Here is a 21,339-nt window from a genome sequence, read left to right as displayed (position 1 = left end):
TCTATGGTGAAAATATTGCACTCAGCACGCAGTTATCTATGTATATACAAAACAGTTCGACCGACTGAAAAGCTAACTGACCGACTGACTGAAGCGCGACCGGAAAGGGCTAGAACTATGAAATTGGGCTCAAAACTTGCAAAATCGTACCAGAACTCGGAAAAATAGTACGTTTGGTACCTCAATTTGTACTATTTAGTATTTTCTTTGTTAATTGAGCTAGAGCTATGTATTTTGGTACTTAGATACACTATCGCAACTTTAATTGGGAAGGTAAATTAATTATCGGATTATTGGCCATTAAGCTACTAAAAAGTACCAAAAAAGTACGAAATAAGTAAGCTTTACACAGGGCGAACATTTATAGATGGAATTCAAAAATTTGGAACTCAAAAATTACTCCTTTTGGGAGTAATGAGGGTGGATAGAAAAAAATTTAAAATCAGTATTGAAACGGGAGAGAACGTACGTTAGCACCAAAATTGGTAATGAAATGGAATGAATGTACAACTAGGACTAACAATGAATTTTGGTGATTGGGTGACTTAATGATTTTTTCACAAATCGTACCAAAAAGTGCTAAATAGTACGAACTAGCTTATTTACTTTCTCTGTAAACGGAAACCGGTAAAATGAAAAAAAAAAAAAAAAAATTGGAACAAATAACCGTTATATTGACAACAATACGACAAGTTCTACCAAATACGAAATGCTGTAATTGTGGTAGGAGTAGAATAAACAGCCAGAGCTCTGAAATTTGATAAACGGGTACACCTCGAGGGTATATACAGGGCGACTAGAAGATTTTTATTAAATTCTTACATTTTGATACTAAAACGTACAAAATGGTACTTTCTTTACGGATAGAGCTAAGCCTCCCAAAGTTGCGAAACAGTTACCCTATGGCAATGTATGTTGGGCGACTAGAAGATCATTTTTTGAAAATGGTATTTTATTTGCGGATTGAGCTAGAACTCGGAAATTTAGGATATAGGTACACCTAGACAATATATATTGGCCGACTAGAATAGTTTTTTGAAATTCGTACTAAAACTTACAAAATGGTACTTTCTTTACGGATTGAGCTAAAGCGCTTAGAATTAGGATGCATTTACACCTTGCGGCGTATATCGAATAACTAGAACAATTGTTTGATATTAAGTACCAAAACATACAAAGCGGTACTTTTTTACAGACTGACCTACAGCTCTGAAATTTGCGATACAGGTACACTTTGGCAGTATGTACTGGGCGAGTAGGATTTTTTTCACATTCGTACATTGGGGTACTAATACGTACAAAACTGTACTTTTTTCAGACTGAGCTACAGCTCTGAAATTTGGGTACAGGTACATTTTGACAGAATATATTGTCCAAGTAAAGAATTTTTTTGTAATCCCTACTAAAACTTACAAAATGGTACTTTCTTTACGGAATGAGCTGCAGTTCTTAAATCTGGAATACAGGTACACCTAAACAGTATATATTGGCGAATTAGAAGAGGTTTTTTAAATCCGTAACTTTAGCTACCAAAACATACAAAATGGTACTTTCTTCACGGCTTGAGCTAAAGCTCTAAAAATTAGAAAACAATTACACCTTGCGGTGTGTATCGGGTGACTAGAAGAAGATCTATAGTGGCATGGGGCAGATTCATATTTACACCCTCTTTTCAACCTAATCTAACCTACAGATTGAGCTAAAGCTCCGAAAATTGGAATACAGATACACTTTGACAGTATATATTTCGCAACAAAAAATTTAGCTATACCGATTGAGCAAATACTGTCAATCTTGGACATTAAAACATTTTGGAAAAGTAGTACAAAAATGGTAAAAAAAGTGTTGGGCTTGGTACATTCTTTACGGAAGTGGACAGATTTCTGAAACTTCATACTCAGATATGACAAGCTTTCATTATTAATTTTATAAACTGTGTGACTACATGGGCTTTCGGAAGTCCAACACTAAAACGGAGGTACTACATAAGCAGGGGTAGCACAGCAAACCAGGGGTATGCTACACTCAACCAAATTTGTTTTTCCAACCACAAAAAATGTTTGCTAAGTTTTTCTTCGCTGAAAATGGGAAAGCAGACATTTCCACTGTTTCAGCAAACATAGGGCTGCTGTATTAGCAAACGATTCGGTCAGCTAAATCAACAAACAAAATCTGTTGTCTTAAGTACAATAATCTGCTGAAAAAATGTTATGGTATTTTTTATGTTTGCCCGTTACTTGTTTTTATTACTTTAGGCATTTTTTAGAAATTTTGTTGGAAGAGATGATTTTAATTTGTGGAATATTTCTGTAAAGAAGTTAATTGATCAGCAGATTCCTTGTACACATGACATCGTATCCATTGTTATACATTTCGAAATGTGGCTGAGTTCGCCCGCATTTTTTGTTTTTGCTCTACTAATGTGTACATGACTGGCATAACGTTTTGTTTCTAAATTTAAAGAAAAAAGATTTCGAATGTATGCATTCAGTGGCTATTATCCAATGAGACACATATTTAAATTTGTATTTTATTTTTTCTTCGAACATCCCCCTCATAATTAAGCAGCAGCCATTTTCAGCAAACAACACACTTTTCAGCAGTAAACTTGCTGCTCTGAAATTGCAGAACTATAGCTGTAATAGCAGAACTACTGCTACATAGCAGCAAAATTAACTACTAATATTCAGCAGGCAGTGTTTGCTATTTTCATAATATACCCTCTATATTGACCAGTCTGCCAATTAGGCTAGAAAGGGAGTGGTATTAGATTCCTTGACACTCGCACCAATGTTAGTCCAAATAGGACCACATATTGATAAAGGTTTTAGGTTAATATCCGGTTTTACGTTTTTGACACATAAAAGCCGCGTTTGCCTAAACTCGCCTAAATTTGGAATTATTAAATTAGACTTCTTGAAATCCGTGCTGAACAAGGTCCATTTGGGACTATGTGTGTAGCATATGATCTAGATCGAGTTATTTGGGTATATTTTTTGTTAGAAATAAATCATTTTTGTAACCCATTATGTTTGTTGTCTACCGCTTTCAAAACAAATAGCCAACATTAAGAAAAAGACCCCTATTTTAAAAATTCCTTTCCATAACAAAACCAGCTATACCGCAGCTCTTAAGACTCGCAAGTGGCAAAAATGCCACATAATGCAAAAAACTACAACGAACACTTCAACATGAAACATTATTCTCGTTTTTCAAAATTGCATTTTGATTAATTCGATTGGTCATTTAAATTGTCATTTGTTTTAGATTTTATTTCACCCAACACCCAAGAAAATCCCCTCGAGCCAAAACCAACACAATTGACGTTCACAATGAACAGCAACAATTACCACGTCATTTGTTGTTGTTAACAAATAACTATCGCTGTGTGTGAATTTGAGCAAAAAACCAAATTTGTTTTGTGTGTTTTGGTGAAGAGTTAAATTCTTCAATTTCTTGGTGATCGCCAGGTCACAAGAGAAGATAAAATATAGGCAATATTTGAGTGTAGTCAAAATTTATATGATATAACCTAAGATTGTATAATTGGCTACACATTGAGAATTTTTATTTCCTCTGGGGAATTAGTCAAATTCAAAATTCATATAATCAGAAATTGTGTGAAGATGTTCCAAATATAAATGACAGGGCGCGGTTGATTTATTGATAATTTGACTTGAATTGACTATTATTGTGGGGAGCAGCTAAGGATATCCAGCCATAGAAACCCAGACAAGCTAAAATATGTTGAACAATTGAGTCGAGTCGAGAGTATGGTTAATGCAGGCCCTCTGCATAAACCATACTCTGATAGGGAAAATATGTTGCAAAATCATGCACCAATGTTGTCATTATCATACACGGACGTTGTTGGAAATATCGTGAACAAGCGTGAATTATTTTGTTGTTTCATGCACCGACTGCTTTGAACAACATCCCTACGAAATGTGTATGCATACCAAACTTATGTTGAATTTTAAAACATTGGGTGTGTGTCGGCGGTGCAATGTGGTTAGGCGTTTGTTAACACACAATGAGATTGATGAAACACAGGTTCAATATTCAGGCGCACACAAAAACTTTTTTCAATCTTCAAAAAATGGTGCACTAGGGGTTGTCAGAATGTGAGCGGCTGTGGACGTTCTGTTCAACATACCTGTTGTTGTTTTATAAACATTTGTGGTTGATCTAATATCATCCGTGTGTTAATTCATTTTGTGAACAAATGTGGTCGCTCTGTCAACGACGTGCCTAATTTTTTTTTATGGGTGTATTAATAAAGGATATTCCATGCTTAACCGGAATGTGGAAACATTTCAATAATGCAAACTCATTGAAAATTATTTTTCCGTTTATTTTAATAACATAACTTCGTGGGTGCCATCTTCGAATCATCGAAGCAGAAGCATTGCAAGCGCTACCAATGCATACAGAAAAGTGATGCGGTTTATGGTGGTGGATCATTGGACCGTACTTCTTCAAAGATGGTGCGAATCGTTACATAACTGTGAATAGTTAGCGCTACCGTGAGATGATATTCAACTTTGTTTTGCCCAAAATGCAAGAGATTGACTTGCATGACATGGGGTTTCAACAAGCCGGTGTCACTTGCCACACAGCACGCTTAACGGTGGACTTATTGAGAGGCGAGTTCTGTGAACATTTCATTTCGTGTATCGATATCAAAAGAAAGGTATTGGAAAGTAGTGTAGGAATCTTGCACAAAAATTGGGTCCCAAGATTCTGGAGGACACTCCGCTTCTAGAAACCCCCCAAATCATTACCAGCAGAACATACAGACCAATCGTAACTATTGGGTTGCCCAAAAAGTAATTGCGGATTTTTCATATAGTCGGCGTTGACAAATTTTTTCACAGCTTGATTATTGTACAATAAACCCTCTTTAGCATTTCGTATTCCAAAACCAACAATAACAGCCGAATAGCTAAAGTACGATTCTTTATTTTGCTTTGGTAACCCCATACCGTTTAAGTGCTACTGCTGGATTTGCAATCAGCTGATTCACACCGAACAAAAAAAAAATGGGAGACAGCAATTAAAAAATGTTTAGTTTTGCTTTTGACTATTTGGGACTATCATGGACATGTTTCAAAATATGTATACGCGTCCGCTCCAAATTCTTGCGATTATCTGTCATAGACATATAAACAAATTGTTTTTCTCATTTTTTTTAATAATATAATAAAATTTGTGTTAATTAATAAAGTAGTATAAAATATCGTTAGAAGATAATTTTTCAAAGTCTCGCAAAAATTCTCTTTGTTCTTTCAACAGATTTTTATCGAAATATTTTATTAGATAATACTATTATTTTGCGAATGTATGCAGAAATGACAATAAGTGAGGCTTTTATTTGGTTAAAGAAGGACGGACAGCCTACACTACGTAACTTATGCTCACTGAACAAAGCTTTTATAAACCCTTAGTAGGCAATTTAAGTTTTGTGAATACGGGTTTTGGTCCACATGCCTATTTGTAGTTTATATATACTCCAAAACTTTTTGTAAATACGGCTGTAAAGCTATACATATGTTGTATAATATGTGCTTTAAGCAAAGCTTAACATTAGTTATGAGTAGGGTTCGGAATTTTATGCAAATGCATATTCGTTGTCGTTCGTCTAAATACAAAGGTAATAATATATCTTTTGGAATCAGGAACAGTAGATAAAAATGCCCTTGATTTGTTTGCGCATACTTTTCACATTTCACTTTAAATGCGTATATTTGCATATCTGCCCAAAACGTTCATATTTTCTTAACAAATGGAGCTATCAAACGTTCAACAGAATATGAAGTGTTACCTCAAAACGATCAGTCTGAGTTTAACAAGTGGTTTAAAGTTTGCTAAAAGGCGTTGATTACACTACGCTGCAAGTTAAGACTAGGCTTAACCAATCACCGTCATTTTTGTAGCAATTATTTTGTACTGGCATGCTTATACATAGCGATGCATAGCTCACTGCATTTATTTCAGCAAAATCGAGTAATAAATTCGCTATTTATGGATGAATGACTTCTTAGGATCGAAGAGGCCTAATTTGGCGAATGTCAACCATGAAGGGTATAAAAATATCAGCTCGCAAGATTACTACAGGACGCCAATGAACTGATTTAATATTCACTAAGGCATTGTCTTTAATATACTTAATATACATATTTTATAGATAAAATCGAATGAATCGTTTATACGGTCCACACTATCTAATTGATTTCTAGGAAAGCAATCATGCCCTTCACGGTGGACCATGTGCCTGTAAATATGTGTGTGAGTGTATGTGTATTTTAAAATCTTTGCAATTTTATTGTGGCAATTTTACATAAATTGTTTTATCTCACAAATAACCGCTCAACGTATCGATCATTCCATGCACAATGATTACGAATTGCATTGTGTTTAATTAAAATACTTTTTAAATAACATACCCAAGTAACCTATCCATACATATGTGTATACAAATGTTTATACATCTGAATGTGTGCAAATGTGTGGTAACGCGTTACAATGTAAATGTTGCACACATAGCGTAGAACACCATTTCTCCAAAATCCACCCTCCACCATCCGCATTCATTGCGGCATTTTTCATGCCTCAACACCAGCAAATCGCAATAATCGTCCAACAACAAAGCAACACGGCTAATAACTATTCTTAGGTGATTTGTATCTTACAGATACATACAACATAATATTGCAATGGGTTGGCATTTTTTCGATTCGTTTTTTCCCCTCTTTTTATAAAAAAGCATTGTTTTCCAATTTGTTGTGCTATTTAGTTTTGCTATATCTGGCCACCTTCTCCGCAATGAGTGCTATGGTCTCCCCTCTTGCACCGATCTTTTGTTCTATGGGTTTGTATGTCATTCTGTAGAACGTCAAACATTGATCACAACAAAAAACGAGAAGTCGAACAAGTCATTTGGATTTAAAGTAGTACTACCATAGTTGCACAGTGATTTGGAGTAAATTTTCTGGTAGAAATTTTAAGATACAGTTGTTTGTGATTTTAAGGCCACTTCCTTTTTATCTGTCCCACATTCATCGTGTAAACCGCTGAATAATGTTTTTGCTATACTCGCCAGATTTCGAACACTCAGCGTCGTAATCAAACATGCTAACCTACGCGCTAGGTTAAGTCCATATCCGTTATCATATCTTTCCCATGACTAAGGCAATCTGCTTCAAATTTTCCACAATCAATTTTTCGTAGGGATTGGTAGAAATTGTAAATCAGCCAATGTTTAAAAATAGCTTTCATATACAAGGGTTGCCTTTTATATTTCGGGATTGGATAACCCTTGTGTTGCAATCTGCCTGCACTGACAGCTCTATCGCAAAGCTTGACATTTTTGAGATTATACATACTCAGAACGTTTTTACATTCGAGCGCTATTTGTGTTGTTTACAGTAACTCAAAAGATTCATCTCGCCCAAAAAAATGGAATTAAATCGTGCAATTATTTTTTACAACTTTCGAGGGTGATTAACTCAACAACAGTGTATCGATTAACTTAATTCAATTTTTGACGATGAAGCTTCATCAAGGACCTGTGTTAATCGGTGGTATGGTGAGTTAACCGAGGTCGTAGTTCATTTCAAGGCGAATTTCGTGAAGGTTGTCCAAATTCAATTGTTGTTCCAAAAACCATTGCTGCTGCGCGCAAACTGATATTGCAAGATCGTCTTATGACCTAGCATTAGATTGAGACAGCCTTTGGCATTAGTGGGACCGACATACATTCAAAATTGCTTGAACATTTGACCCCCACAAAAATTTGTTCGCGTTGGATCCCACACAATTTGTTAATCGCTCAAATCGCTTAGTCAATTATAAGTGGTACACAACCATTTGTTTGCCAGTTGTCTTCCAAGAAATTAGGAAAACTAACGGATCACTCTTCAGCACGGCAATGCGAGCTCTCACATATCGGGTCAAACAACTGCATTTTTGAGTACTCAAACTGAGTCATCCGTCGTATAGTCCTGACTTGGCACCGAATGACTTCTTTTTTTCCTGTACGTAAAAAATAAAATGTGAGGTCAACGTTTTTCGACAACTGAAGAAGCGATTGATGCCTTTGGAATGCGTGTTTTAGAGAGACACCTTAATCAGAGTGGCAAAAGTGCTTCGACAATTACAATAGTTCAAACGCATGCAAATGTGTAAAGATCTTAATGAGGAATATTTTGAAAAATAGTAAAGCGATTTTCGATGATTAAAATTGTTTTTTTTTCTCTTATCCCGAAATATAAAGGGCAACCCTCGCAATAAAATCTCCTGTATATGCCACTTTAGCACATGAATTTGCTGATATTTTGCCGTGGAGAATAAATTAATCCCAAAAATTTGTCCATTGCAAGTCTGGTTCTCTGTCATCAGGTGGTAACATGTGAAAATATTTGTACAATTTATAAATAAAATTTTCAAAACATGTGCTAATTCTGCTATTCACAATAGAGGTAATTTTGCAGGTGACCACACTTTATTGTGAAAAACATATCATGACAATACTGAAGACAGATGCTCTACATATCCTTTAGCGGTCATTTAGCCGCATTGACATGTTGAGGTAGTGATCCTCGTCAAGCTCCATAGCTGAGCAAGCTCGTTCCCGTTTGTAGGACCTATCGCCTCATAAACATTATGGCCATTGATTATTTGAAGGCGCCAATAACTCGCCATGCCATATCGGGTATCACAGGCACACAGTATATAAGCAATAGCCGGAATCTCACTGAGACTCTCCACTCTATGTCGCTGATTGACCTTGACTGCAATTGCAGCTACTTCGTATACAAAGTATTCCACCAGCATAGCCACCAACTGGCCTTCTCGTGATGACGATGAACACCACACAAATCGGAGATCAGAATTCAAACCCGCGTGGTGGTCATAGTCATCCTGTGTCAGAACTTCGTTATACTACATAGATATCATTTCCATACAAAACTGCACTGCAATAAAATAAAACTTTTAGGACACTTTTATGACAAAGATAATATTTTTATTATGAAGTTTTTCGTTTATTGTAACTTCAACATATCAAACGCTAGCCACAAATTACGAGGTTCCATAGAATCGGCGAGAAACCTCCTCCCAGTTTCGCATTAATAATCCTGCCATAAACCATATTATTGGTCCACTGGAAGATTATGGGGTGAATCCCCGCGCGGTCCAGTGCGGCGACTATAGATCCTATCTCTACATTATTGAAGGCCCCCTCAATGTCCATTCCCATTCTTTCGGAGAGACTTCTCGACCTCCTGTACCACCTCGTGAAGGGCCGTCTTCACCGAGATGCCTTTGAGGTATGCTTGTTGTGTCCCACTGAAGTTTTCCGGCGTCACTCCCCTCTTACCTTCTGGTCAATCAGTCTTTCCAGTGTTTTCAGCAAAAACGATGACAGACTAATAGGTCTATAATCCTTCGTCGAACTGTGGTTTATTCTGCCCACCTTGGGGACAAAGACCACCTTGACCTCCCTCCATGCCCTTGGTATGCAGGGCCCAGCCGTGTTCTCTCTCTTTGCCTTATTAAAAAGCCTTCTGCTCTCCCTTCTGAACACCTTCACCACCATGACTGACTGGTTTTACGTAGCGATGCTCTTTCGGGATATGCCTAGGCACAATGTCCCGATTAAGTGTAGCAATAAATTCCGTGTATCAGATGGCGTAGTCTTCAGTAGGTGGACCTTTTAAGCGCCGTCCACCAGACCACAACGTCTGTTCAAACTCCCAAATTTTGCCAATGGCTCTCTTGCCTTTCAATTCAAGTTCAATTTCCTGTTCAGCAAAACACCCAGGTACTTTGCGTTTTCTGTAAATGAAACATTCTTTCCTCCCGAGGAGAGAGATGCCACAGTAGGTAACTTGTATCTCCTGCTTTCGTTAGTCCACTTTACTACCGCACATAGATCTTCCTGAAGTATATCTCTAAGAGTATTGGGAAACTTTTCCTTAACCGCAAAAGCCATTTCATCAGCATACGCGACCACTTATACACCCTTTTCTTCCAGAGACAATAATATATTGTTAATGGTCATATTTCACAGTAGAAGTGTTCCTCTGCTGACCCATCTTTTTCATCATTTTCATGTGTATGTACACAGCAATGTGCAATAGTGTGACTAGTTTTGCCCATAACTTGTTTATACGTAAGAGAGACATAAGAAAATAATTATTGGTTCAGTAAACGAATAATCGTTTGCAGTTTTGCCAGGGTTTTTGATTTCACCGTAGGTGAAGCTGCTGAAGGGTTTACAATAATGCTACGTTTATGGCTAAAGTTTCACATGTTGAAGGAAAACGTTACACAGCTACCATTAAAGAAAATCTTCGTAATAAAAGTATTTTGTTCGTCGTGAAAATGAACCAGGCGTTTTTTTTTTACATGCACAAATTCCAAGAAAAGTTGTTTAACTACAACATTTAAATAAAATATTCTCTAACAACATAAATAATTTTATTGAATTTTGACTTTGGAGAAAATTTAAATGAAAGTCTAACATCAATAGTATTGATAGTTCTCTCCTCTTATTTGGTGGTTCATTTTAAACCCATAACAGATAAAAAAAAAGTGTCAAAACGTAAAGTAGTTCAGAGGGTAAATCGTCAAGCATCAAACGGCAAAATGTTGCCTTATAATTCATTGTGGCATCTGACTTCCATACTCGTATCAACATAAAACTTCAAAAAATTAAAATTTTTACACCACCGCTACTGCGGTACTATAACTTACTCCCAGAAGGGGAAGAGGGAATAAACCCATTGCTAAGCTTAGCTATCGACACAGAATTCCTTCCTGACTTAGCCATGCCTGTCTGTCTGCCAGACATCCATGTTTACATCTATATGAAATACAGATCTCATTTTTTGATAAAATTCTTAATATTTGGCAGAGACGAGTTAAGAGGTCCAAAGACCAAAAGTCAATTTAAATTGGAAGATTTATAGTCTAATCCCAATCAAAGAGTGAAGAGTCAGCGTCAAGTTGTTTTACATGCATTTGGTATGGCTAGAGTCAAAGTCTGAGTCTGGCGTCATGACGCTGCAGTAGATTCCATTCTATTTTGGCAGCATCGCCCTCAATGTTCTTTTCTCGCAGCACAATTCTCTCTGAAAATGTAACATTTTCATAAAAATACGTTACGTTGGCAACAATTTTCAGAGGATTTTAATAAAAACATGGTGACCTTACAGAAAAAATGTTTTAATTTTACAAAATTGCAGATGTTTGTGTCTTAAATTTACAGAAAATATACAAATTCTTTTAAGAGATTAAATTCCAATTCAATTAAAATGCCTTTTCGTATACTTCGAAGTTATTTATTCAATGAAATCGTTACCACCAGTCACACTGTTTCTCTCTCTCTTCTTTCAAATTTGTGTCCAGACTTGGCGTCTCTTATTTGGTTTCAAAAGTAATGTTTTGAAACACACCCTTCAATTTTTTCCCTTTGGATGTGGAACTTTTTAAAGGATCCCGTTGAGTATTTTAGGTCCTAGCAAGAAATTCGAATCAAACAAACACATTTATATGACATTTATGACTTTAACATAAACTATACCCTGTGCCAATACTGCAGCTGTGGTGTCGAATAAGGTTCGACTTCTTCTTGATTCGGTTGAACCATGTCCGTCTGTCCGCGTATCCTTTCTGTACCGTTTGTCCATCAGTCTTTTTTTGTAATCAACATGGAGATCGCATTTGGTCCCAATAAACAAAATATTGTTCACATATCTTGGTTTTAGCCCCTAGACAAAGGCTACAAACGTTGGTACAAATGGATGGAGATTAAGTATAGCTCACATATATAAATACGAGTATCGCCAGATTTTCACACATAAGGTAGTTACTAAATTTTCAAGCGATTTGGCATGGCACTTTATTAGTCATCTAAAAGCCTCTCTTTAAGCCGATAGCCATAATATTTCTTATTTGCCTTTTTTTGGGATCAAAAGGAAAGTAATGGGTAGTATGCGTTTCTCTATTTGCTAAAAAGTTGCTCCTTTATTGCGTGGAACAGTCTAACCAGATTTATATATAACAAATTATATAACGAATATTTCATTTGGAACACGGAGCAAACTTCTCACATTCAATGAGTGCTATTTGATTCAAGTTTAAGCTTGCAATTATGCCATATAAGCAATTATATGGGATCACCTTTTATATTCGAATTTAAACGGCATGCCGCAGGGTGACTCCTGTTTGGAGAGATGTTTTTTTTAGCTGCAAATCCATGTAAACATTGCATATCAACTCACAAATGTCGCCAGCGTTAGTAGGGGATTGCAAATTTTCTGATGTTTTGGCCAGGTTTCAAACCCAAGCATCATACTACATGCTAAGCAAACCCTGATATCAGCAAACAATGTCTGCTGAATTTTAAAAGAAAATTGTTAACCTCTGAAAGAAAAAGTTTAAAATTGTTGAACATCTAAACGAGAGTTAAGGCATTTGCTATATATAAAAGTAAATATTTGGCAGTTTTAGGCGTTACATTTTTGTTTAAAAGCCTATATATGATCCAAGTGGATATTTTACTAATACTAAATTTTTAACGAACATTCCGGAGCAAGGATAGATATTTTATCAGCTGTTATCTGAAATCTCAAAAATTTTAAATCAATTGTAAAATCTCACGTGAAATTGTATAATGAAAAGCTTTTAAATTAAAAAAAAAAAGTAAGATAAACGGTGATTATACAGCTATTATCTTTTTGGCAACACTGGTTTAAATAACTCGCGCATGTTTCATGTTTTGTTTCATTGTCAAACATCTTTAGTTTTGTCTATAATTTAACCATGAATCGTCGTACAAACGAACAACGCTTGCAAATGATTGAATTTTATAATCAAAATCCGCGCTCTACTAAGAAAGTCATCGCGCGCTTCTTTCATCGTCGCTGTCGATTTTGGAGTGAAAATCAGACAGAAGCATTTCAATAGATACCAATGCATCCAGAAAAAGTCACAGTTTGGTGCGGTTTATGGGCTGGCGGCATTATTGGACCGTACTTCTTCAAATGAAATGATATCCAACTTTTTTTGCCCAAAATGCAAGAACTTGACTTGCATGATAAGTGGGTTTCAACAAGATGGTGCCACTTGCCACACAGCACGCGTAACAATGGACTTATTGAGAGGCGAGTTCAGTGAACATATTATTTCACGTTCGGGACCGGTCAATTGGCCGCCTAGATCGTGCGATTTAACGCTATGTTAAAGCTCATGTCTATACAGACAAACCCGCTTCAATTGACGCAAGACATCATTGAAAAATTTATTCGTAAAATACCGGTAGAAATGTTGGAAAGTGTAAGACAAAATTGGACTAGGCGGATGGACAATTTGAGGCGCAGCCACGGTCAACATTTGCATGAAATAATCTTCAAACATTAAATTATATGGACCGCAATATCGATTCAAATAAAGATTTCATGATTTTTTTTTTTGAACACAATAAATGTGTTTTTTTTTTTGTTTTTGAAAAATTTTGCTATAGCTCTTAAAAAATCACCCTTTACAAGTATCTAGGTTTATTTTTGACATTTCGAGGCTACAATCAACCTTTTACCATTTGAAAACAGCAACAAATCTATGCGGTTTTTGCAAAATTTTACTGCTGTCACATTTTAGCAGACTCTTTGTTGTTACAGCAGTAATCAATATCTCTGAGTGGAGATATATACATACACAAAATCGGATCAGAACTTTTAACATTCGTCATTGCACGCCATTGGCGGCTTTAATCCGACTTACTCGACTTTTATTCTTACGATCTATTGTGCGTTGGTTTGCCACATTTATATGTAATTATTGGTCACTGTGCGCCGACGCAGCAGCACTTTGGAAAAAAAATACCTGTAGGAAAGAGCGTAAAGATAGACAATCTTATTAACATTGCTATTACTGGTATGTATTTAACATAGTGTTGTTGCGGTTGTCGCTGTTTTTGTTATTGTTATTTTTATATAATTTTGTGTAATTGTTGCACAAGTGTCGGTTTGGTTGGGGGCTTTGGCGCTTTGTGGTTGGCCTGGCTCAAAGTTGTTCTGGTCGTCTGTCCGGCAGTCATTCGTTGCTGTTTCAAGCGCAATTTTTGCACAATAATTCAAACAAAAAAAAAATACTTTTTGTTTCACATCGCTCCATTGTGGCCGTTGTTGTTTAAGTCTCCACCATCGCCATCAACGCCACCAGCAACAGCAAAAGCAACAACTTTAAATATATAATTTTATTTTCAGTTGTTGTTGTTTTTTTTGTATAATGCATTGGAGAGCGGCATGAAAAAATGTAGGAACAAATTATAAAAATAACAAATTAGAAAAAATACTTCATAGACTTTTTTCCACATTCAAGGTCATGTTTGACACGACTTTTGCTTCACTCTGCTGCTGATGTTGCTGTTGCCAGTGCAGCTCATTCGCTCACCCATTCTTTCGTCACCCCACTTCATGTGTAGAGCCAGTCAGTGGCTAGAAATACCCTTATACCCCATATGCTCCTTTACGAAGTGAATGGTGTTTGTCAAGGGGGTTCTAACTCTTATCAAGATTTGTTACCGCTGCTGCTGTGGTTGGCTTTAAACGATTATTCAAAATCTCTACATATAAAAGTTGGTCAGCACAGTTGGCAGCGTATTGGCATTAGAACACCAAATGCGTTCTTTGGTTCGGTGTGTTTGCTACTTGTTAACTGCGCTTTTGCTCTTGGCCATGTCAGTATATTTAATAGGTTATAGGAGGAGAGGGAGTGGCAAGACGAGCTGAAAGAGGCGGTGATAGAGAGAAGGAAGTATTTAACACGACTTCCAAGTCATGTTCATATTCTGGAGGTACATCGCTGAGAGCGATGACGCAAGTTTGCCGATTGTTTTTTTCTACTTTTTTTTTTTAGTTTTTGCAAAATATCCCATTCCCACTTGTTAAATGTGTGGAGGATATTTAGATATGTACATGCCTATGAATGGTCTTATTAAGTGGCCCAAAGATTGCATCATCTTTTAAAATGGCTTCGCATCACCATGTCATTAGGCACTTCATTTCAAAATTCATTCCAGTCGCAAACCTCAAAAACTATTACGTTAGGTTAGGTTAAAAAGAGGTTGCGTATTTTAATCCGCACCATGCCACTATGGGCATACACCCAAGCCAGTAATCGGCTTGTTGTGCGCCCAAAATTCTTAAAAGTAATATACCACGACCCTATGTTGGTTCATGTCTGGTATTGTATCACCCACCTAAGGACGGTTTGTGTTAGTCGCGAAAGCCGGGAAATGGCATAGGAAATGCTCCAACGTCGCTTCATCTTCCCACATGCCCTACACATGCTATCACTTGTCACACAGAAACTATTGGGATTTATAGTCTTAAGCAGTTTGGTCGTAGAATATTTGATCTGTATTCTATTGTTTTTTTTTCGTTTTTAAGAAATAAGTCAAAGTTTGGGCAAATGTACTTAAGTTCTTTGGTATTTTATTGTCAGAGAGAATTTGTATAGTTGAATGAATGGAAGTTGAAGTGGTTGGTAAGTTTATATGGGAATATATCAGCTTTGGAACCGATTCGAACTATACTTGGCATGGATGATAATTTTACCTCTAGGTGCTCAAATCGAAAGATCAGTTTATGAGCGAGCTACATACACGCAAACATCTGAAACGTTTGGGACTTTTTTACTATAAACAAAATACTTTTATCTCCAAGTTTATCTTTTACAGTTACCGTGTAACGTTACTCTTCATGATTTAAAATATTACCCGTTGCAACGTTGCATATTTGAACGTTGTTTATTTTAAACCCTGTAGCAGCTTTGCCTACTGATCAATCTTTTGCTGTAAAGCCAAAAACTCTTTGATTGCAAAAGGGTTTCGTTAGCCGCAAATGATTATTCGTTTGCCGGACCAATAATTATTTTCTTGTGTCTATCCCACTAGAAAGAAAGGGTGAGTTTTTGAGCATATAGACCAGTGACGGGCACAGTAAGTACGCACAAAAAAAAATAATCTCAAGCAAGGCCATGAGATTGCACATAATTGGAATTGTGTGCTCGTCACTGGCATAGACACGTTCTCATAAACAACATTGTTTCCCTTTTTATTTTGAATGAGCCAAAAGACAGTATATTGAGGAACTCGGTCGAATGCAGATGGTACACTCGGAAAGTGGTAATTTTTTAAAAATTCACCGAAAACAACAACTCCCATAAGTAATTTTTGTTTTCTTTATAGCATAGCGACTGCAAGAGATCATGATACAAAACCATAATGGAGTTGTGAAAAATGGAAGACTTTTAATAAAATTGTGTATCAAATTGGTAATTGGTAAACATTTGTGTTCATATTACGTTTAATGTTATACTGAACTTGGCACACTTTTCAATATACATACACATTCTATTAAAATTTATGAGCATGTCGTTTAATTAATTTGTAAATAAAGAAAAATAGTTAAAGTCCTGAAACTATACTTGTCACAAATTCTTGCAACAATTTATCGCAAAAAACATGTACTTTTATCGTAAACAAAGTCCAACGTTTTTCAGAAAACAAGTTTATTTGGCGATAATTTCCTCTATGTGAAACTAATTATTTTTTCTCGTGTATGTATATTAAAACGTACATCGATTTGTTCGTTTTGAGATGAAGCTTCCCTATTTATGTTTTGATGGATATGGATTCGGTCACGACTATCACGTTGTTCCCTAAATTTTGTTTATACTCGTATACTTATACACATTATGTACGAACATATGTAGTATCCAAATAACATTCACGGAGCCTCATCATACACATTTAGGAGAAGATCTTTACGAAATTTGGCACAGTCATTTAATCCATTTTACAATTTAATTCCACCGATTTCTTTCAAACTATTTCCTTGATTTTAAATTGAAAACTTAGAGATTAAAAAGGTGTTTATCTTCTAAAAGAAAAAAAAAGCTTGAAGCAGAAGCAGGCTTCAAGCTGTTATTATTTGCATGTGCTGCTATAACGTTGTGGACAATTATTGCAATTACTTCATCAACTATCACACTACTTAACTGGTAACATTTTTCGACAATATTTACTGGCGTTTTGCTAATTTTTATCTGATTTTTGAAACACACACACTCACAAATAGCTTAAATTCTTTTGATGCTAACATAATATTGCTATGCGTCAAGATCTTAAGAAAAAAAGAGAATATTATTAGTGTGAAAATGCTTTGCCGCACTTTTGTTCCTTGCAAATTTGAAAAAAATAACAATGCGGCCTATTCAATAAAAGTAACCAAATGCAAAACAAAAACAATTTTATACAAATTCCATAAACTTCGAGACAATAACTGACATATGAAGCGATAACTTTTGAAATGTACAAATTCCAAACATGCAGCGATAAAAACAATTTCATTTATGTGCACTCAAAGTGTTTACAATTCATATTTTTATGGGCCACAAATAGACCAAGTATTGGCACTGGCTTCAGTACCAGCTTCAGCACCAAGCGACCAGCCAATCAGTATTAGCAAAAACAACAAAAAAAAGCCCAGGCAAATAGCGGCCTCTATTCGGCCACAGTTTGCTGTGCGGTCCAAAACAAAACCAACCATTTCAAAGCACCAATGTCTTATAACCAGCTCAATGGTCAGATCGTTTATTGTTCACCGTCACCGTGGAGCGGAGGCAGAAACTGGACGAGAAACGCTTGCATGCGCCAAAATTCGACAAATTTTTCAACTTCAGTGCCATCTACTAAACCTTAAGATTTCACAAAGGTTCAAAAACATGAAAAATCCTAATTAAAAACAATTACCCTTCCAGATTTTTAATTAAGAACTTAAGCACGAATTCTTTAACAGTTTCCACAACTTGGCTACTGCTAGACCTTTTTATACCCACCTCCATAGGATTAGGGTATGCTAAACTAGTCATTCCGTTTGTAACACCTCGAAATATTGATCGGGGACCCCATAAAGTATACATATCCTGGATCGTCTCGACATTCCGATTCGATCTAGCCATGTCCGTCAGATCGTCTGTCGAAACCACGATAGCGGTCGAACGCGTAAAGCTAGCCACTTAAAATTTTGCACAGATACTTAATATTTATTTAGGTCTTGGGGATTGCAAATGGACCATATCAATTCGGATTTAGATATACCTCCCATATAAACCAATCTCCCGATTTGACTTCTTGGGTCCCTGGAAGCCACAATTTTTGTCCGATTTGACTTGCAAATAGTGTTCTATTCTATGTTCCAACAACTGTGCCAAGTATGGTTTAAATCGGTCAAGAACCTTATATAGCCCCATTTTTTAGCAGAATCCATGGTGGTGGGTTCTCAAGATTCGGCCCGGCCGAACTTAGCACGCTCTTACTTGTTTGGGCTCATATAAAATCAGTTTGGTTTTCAGACATTCACATATAGACCAGTCTCTAAAATATAGACAACAGCTCTTAATCAAGAGAACTGATGATCACAATAATAAAAAATATATTTTCTGCCAAACTGAAGGTTGTTTCAGACGGATCCGATCTAACTTAACATTTATTGTAGTATGTTCACCATTCAGTCAGAGCAGGGACGTAGCCACGATTTTATTTATTTATTTTTTTTTTTTTTTTGTTGTTGTCATTTTTTCCATAAAATTTTACGCAATCAAAATAAAAACATTAATTGACTGTAATTGAAAAGTATTTAAAAAAATAAATTTTGACCAATTATTATGAAGAAGCCATCTACGTTCTGCTTAAATGATGTCGCTAAATAATCCTTCCGACTTTGTTAAAATCGATCAAAAATCCGTTTTTGATGAAAAAGATGTTTGGTTGAATTTTAATTCAACTATAATCCGTATATGCCTAGAATTCGCATAAATCCTAAAGCTTTCCCAATTTATAATAAATGGTGGTAGAACTAAAAACTTGAAACACTAAGGGATTTCTACGTTATTGCAATTGTGTACTTTTTTCTTTATTTATTACTTCTATTTGCTCTCAAATAAATAAAATTATTTGATTTATTTTCACCAACTAATACAAAATTTATTATAAGTTCCAAAAAGAAAATAATTTTCAAATATTTTCAAAAAGAAAATTCTCTAGAAAGCTTTTTCATTCAACTCACTCAATATGTCCACTATATGATGCTTAATGTCCTAGCAACCAACGTAAATATAATACAAGACTTGCTCTCCTAGAAAGAAGTCTGCTGGCTAATGGGATTTAACAAAAATCTTTCCAAAAAACAATTGAAGCTGGAAATATGCCACTTATTTGAAACGTTGAAATCACACAGAGAAAAAAAGAAGCGATATTGACACATGATCCAACGACTGCAGGAATTGGCTTATTGTAGCCAAACTTTAAATCGATCACGGTATTTCCTTGTGGAAATAAGTTTGACGCTACAAATTATTAAGCAATGAACTGTTGGGCCGACAGACAGGATATGAAAGAGCAACACTACGGTACTGAAAATAGCACTCACCACCCTAGAAACGTATGCCGACGGCGTGTTTTCTGTGGTCAAATCCATCTGTTGTCTGGCAACTTCTTTGCAGTAATCAATTAAAATCCTTCAATTTTTGTTGACATTCACTGTCATGGTCATTAGATCGACTCACTCCCTTTGGGTGAAATAACGCAAAAAAATTCTTCCTATTTTAACACATTTTCAAACATAGAATTTGACTCGAAAATAAACGGTTAAAGCTTATAGAACTAATAAATTTCTACGAAAAAAAACCCTGACTGATAAATTTCATCGCTTCATTTTATAACCAGGGTGGTCGTTTCGGCGTTCTAAAATTGTGTTTCCATGTCCTCATTGCTGATGTAATTCAAATAATTTTTAATCAAATATTACTAACTTTTCTTTGGAGTCACCGTAGCCTAGAGGTTAGCATGTCCGCCAATGGCGCTGAATGCCTGGGTTCGAATCCTAGCGAGAACATAAAAAAAAAATTCAAAATTTTCCCCTCTTAAAGCCGGCGACATTTGCGAGGTACTGTACCATTTGGTATGGCAGCCATGTAAAACCTTCTTCGCGAAGAGGTGTCGCACTGCGGCATATGGTTTGGACTAGGCTATAAAAGAGGTCCCTTATTATTGAGTTTAAAACTTGAATTGGACAGCATTCATCGATAAGTGAAAAGTTTGCCCCTGTTCCTAATTGGAATGCATTTGTAACTATTCTTTGGAAAGCCCATCTGTTATTAACTAAACCTTTCCAGGCTAACAAGCAAAATATTTTTTTAGAGACAATTTTTAAATATAATTTTTTCTATGGGTAAAATTAGAACTAGAATCAAGAGAGAATGCATATAGAATTATATCTTAGCGAAATTTTGAAAAATAAGTAAAAATTCATCTAGATAAATTTATTGCGATAACCCTACTACTTTTGACAGCAGGTGCGGTTTTATGCCAGACTCATTAAAATCCCCCTTTCTTCGCTGAATGGTCATACAATATATTAAGAACAAAATATTTTTTTGTTCTAAAAACAAAGTGGCTTAGAAAGTAAAATTTTCTAAAATAAAAAAGAAACTATGCAATTACTGAACGAAAGTAAGCAGTAGGTAAATAAAGCTATCGGTATCCTAACAGGGCAATTAGGGCTACGATCTCATTTATGAAGAAACCGCTAGGGCAAGTGACAGGATAAGTTGGGCATGTATGGAAGATGATGAGACATTTCCTATGTCACTACCTGTTTTTCGCGGCTAACCGACCCTGGCACTTAAGTGGGCACACAACGCCAGACATAACCCAACTAAGAGGCGTGGTACGGAAAACAATTATGGAGTTTGTAAGCAACACGGAATTCCAGACTTAAAGTTTCTTTTTCGAGGTGACTTTTTAGTATTTAGAGTGCACAACAAGCAGATTTCTGAATTGGGGCAGATTAATATCCGCACCCTCTTTTTACCTTTTTACCAACCTAGCAAAAAAAAGAAAATTTTTCTTATCATAAAAAAGAAATTCTAAACAAGTTGAAAAATATAAATTCAATATTAATGCTCCAAATAATGAATATATGTAAATATTTTCATCCAAATCGGACAAGGCAAACGAGGGTCATTCGTTAAAAGGTTAAATGTTTGTCTTTCTGAACCATTTTTATTTGAAAAAATTCCATGGCTCCAAGAAAATTACAATAAGTTTTTGTTGAAAACTATCTCAAAAATATTTTTTTGAAAAAATTACATTGCAATTCGATCTTTAAAGGAGATATTACTAAAGTGTTGTCTTTAAAAATAAATAAATAATGGGAATGTGTTGTCGTTTGAAATTATTTTACTAACATTTATTCAAATCTTTCTTTT

General features: G+C 35.7%; 1 protein-coding gene across 7 annotated transcripts in view; it reads left to right on the top strand.

The window, feature by feature from the left end:
* The window catches only part of LOC106091895 (broad-complex core protein isoforms 1/2/3/4/5), an 889,290-nt gene that overhangs the window by 673,899 nt on the left and 194,052 nt on the right, over positions 1 to 21,339 (top strand). The window lies entirely within an intron of this gene.

The sequence above is a fragment of the Stomoxys calcitrans genome, chromosome 4, assembly GCF_963082655.1.
Source record: "Stomoxys calcitrans chromosome 4, idStoCalc2.1, whole genome shotgun sequence".
Lineage (NCBI taxonomy): Eukaryota > Metazoa > Arthropoda > Insecta > Diptera > Muscidae > Stomoxys > Stomoxys calcitrans.
The sequence above is the reverse complement of the archived record's forward strand: the minus strand, read 5'-3'. Positions and strand labels throughout refer to the sequence as shown.